Genomic DNA, 3,177 nt, shown 5'->3' with positions numbered 1-3,177 from the left:
AGGAGGGGGAAGTAGTACGTAGCCGCATGCCCGTGTTTCTGATCTGGCGACATGCGAGTCGTTGACCGGATCGTTGTCCTGCAGGAGGAGGGTATCTTTACTGATCTTACCCCGCCTCTTGATTTTGATAGTTTCCCTTAATTTCCTCAAAAGTGAAGCATTATATTATCCTGTAATTTTGCTTCTTTTGCCAGGAAATCTGTCATCACTACTCCGTCTTGGTCCCAGAATACTGTGAGCATGGTCTTGCCAGCGGAGGGCGGCACCTTTGCCTTCTTTGGAGGTGGCGTGTCCAAGTGCTTGCCCTGCATTGACTGGGCTTTGGTCTCTTGAGAATAGTGATGGACCCAGGTTTCATCCTGTGTAATCAGTCTTTTGAAAAACTTTGACTTATCTACTTGGCACATCTCCAAATTTATCCTAGCTTCTGGAATGGTGTGAGAAACCTGGGAATCTGGCAGACACCTTATGCATATGCAAATGGTCATGAATGACAGTTTCCATAGACCCTGTACGAATCTTTACATCTTGGGCTATTTGGCGAATAATAATGAGCCGATCTTCTAAGACGGCAGCCTCAACTTGACAAGCAGATGCCTCATCAATGGCAGAAGGGGACGACCAGGTCTGGGAGCTGTTTCCACAGACTTCCGGCCATATATATATATATATATATATATATATATATATATATATATATATATATATATATATATATATATATATATATATACATTATGCATGAAGGTCATAATAGTTTTCATGCTCGCAGTAAAAATAGTAACAAAATTATGTTTATATCGGCTTGCTAATATTTTGCTTATTATCTGATAGTTCGAAATCCTAAATGCCTTAGAAGTGTAACGTTGTAAATGTAGTTTTATGTAATAATATATTAAATATATATAAACGTTTCTTTCTGCTTCTGGTAATAAAGAATGAACTCTAAACTCATGTATGGATAATTTTTATTATTTCAAATTGATTATTTTAATAGTTTTCTGCATGTTTATTCGTGAGAGGTTGTATTATCGGGAAAGCTTTTGTCACGACACAGCCCAATACACTCAGTACTTAAATATTTAGACACCTCATATATTATGAATAAAAGTAGAAGATTCGTATTACAGCGTAGGTGATGCACAGCGATATCGAGAGGAAGTGATTTAATATTTGGTTTTACACATTGTACTTTTTTCGAACGACAGGTATTTCCAACATTTAATAACAATATAAATTCTGTGCTAGACTGTCTCGAACAACTATTTAGCGATGCGAGGTGAAGTCGAGGAGATTGAACTTAACAAAAGAACAGCTGGATTCATTATGGATAGTGTGAAACAATAAAATTGCGGCTCTTACATCTACTGCTTTCTTCTTTCTGTCTCTCTTCAAATCTACTATATAAAACTCACTATGTCTCTGTGTGTCTTTATCCGTTTTTCAATTTGTACCCCTCCTATACGTATGATCGACAGACGATGTGACATAGCTACAAAGATTGTATATAGGGTGCAGAATGTTATTAGGGGCGTTTAATTAATTAAAACAATAGCTAAGAAATTCAAAAACGGGGTTCAAACTTGAAAGAAATGACACCATAACGAGCATAGCGACAATGACGTCTTTTGCGCATGCGCCCGGTCTTTAACAGATATTTATTTACTGCCCGTTTGTTACAGTGCGTGGCATAATCGATTAATAACACCAGTGTTGCGGGTTCGAGCCCCATCCTTTCTTGAATGTAGGATTGACATGCAATTCTTAAAGATAAACAAAAAATGATCGAAAATCGACTGAAATGACTAAAATAAATAAAAGTAAATGACTTAGAATGACTTTAATGAACTTAAGGATGAAGTGAATGACCTTAAGACTCGCTTGAATGCTTAAAAATAAGTGTACTCCTTCAAAAACAACTTGAATGATCTAGAGAATGACTTTAATGGCTTTGATACTGGTTGTAAAGCGGGTGATCATTTTACATTAAATTAATACCGAAAAGTGATCCTCCATTTTATATCACAATACGTACAGCATGTAGGAAGAACAGATACTACACATTAATCTTGGCCAAATGGCCAAGAAAAGGGTATTTATTTCTCCCCTCCCCCACCGAGACAAATAAGGAACAAGGCAGATTTTTAAAGTGAGGAATGAAGGGGAAATGGGGACCAACTCCCCGGGGAGTTAGATTGTAACAATTGGTATGAAGGGTCGCCCATACATTGACCAAGGTCTTATGTGTGGGGTTGGTGTTAATTTGCTCCCCAACCGAGCAAATTAGGCACAATGGGGATCAGCTCCCACGAGGAGAAGGGGAACTGGAAAGTGACAATTTGTATGAAGGGTTTCCCCTACATTGACCAAGGTCTTATATGTGGGGTTGCCCCCACATATGGTCTTTGCTTGATGTATCTGCCGGAACAGATACTTCACTTTGAGATATTATTTTTTTTATTCACAGCAAAAAATACAATTGGAAGAATGAACAAAAAACTTAGGTACAAGGCCAACTCCAAAAGAAGGGGGATGATGAAGTTGGTTGATCCATCTCGTCTCTGTTGTAAATTTTAAATGATTTTTTTCTCGGCCAGCCTCTTTTATCATCGCTACCCCTTTAAATTTGTATTTATGTGTGGGTGGTTGGAGGGGGGTCCTACTTAAGCCACATTTTAAAACAATTTTATTTATATAAAAAAATACAAAAAAGATACTTCACTTAGATCTTGACAAAAATGCGAAGAACAGCATCTATTAACAACATATCTTTGATCTTAACTGAAAAGGCTAAGCACAAAACTGTTACGGACGATCGACCGACCGACAACAAACCGACCCACCGACCGACCGACAGACGGAACGACTTAAAGAGTCGCTTGCACGCGACTAAAAATGCGGAAAAATATTTTGCTGTTTATAACGAAAATGTCATATTCCAAATATATAGGATATGTTATACAGGGTGGTCAGAATGTCACGCACCAATGTTAATTAAAAAAATAAAAAGTTATAGTAGTAACATTTATTCAAATCTAAATTTCTTTACAAGGATTACAATTGCTCGATATGTTCGCCGTTTGCAGCTATGCACGAGCCAATACGAAATTCACAGTTCCCTTAGACACGATTCAGTAAATCAGCATCACCATCAATTTAAAGACAAGCATCAATGAT

General features: G+C 37.5%; 1 non-coding gene across 1 annotated transcript; it reads right to left on the bottom strand.

Moving 5' to 3' along the window:
- Window positions 1–1,895: 1,895 nt before the first annotated feature.
- LOC145274942 (U2 spliceosomal RNA) lies at window positions 1,896–2,094 on the bottom strand. The gene has a single exon (XR_013866993.1). It is a non-coding gene; the product is annotated as a U2 spliceosomal RNA (small nuclear RNA).
- Window positions 2,095–3,177: the final 1,083 nt, after the last annotated feature.

Source organism: Euprymna scolopes, chromosome 4 (assembly GCF_053919585.1).
Source record: "Euprymna scolopes isolate OS-2025 chromosome 4, ASM5391958v1, whole genome shotgun sequence".
NCBI classification, from domain to species: Eukaryota; Metazoa; Mollusca; class Cephalopoda; order Sepiida; family Sepiolidae; genus Euprymna; species Euprymna scolopes.
The sequence above is the reverse complement of the archived record's forward strand: the minus strand, read 5'-3'. Positions and strand labels throughout refer to the sequence as shown.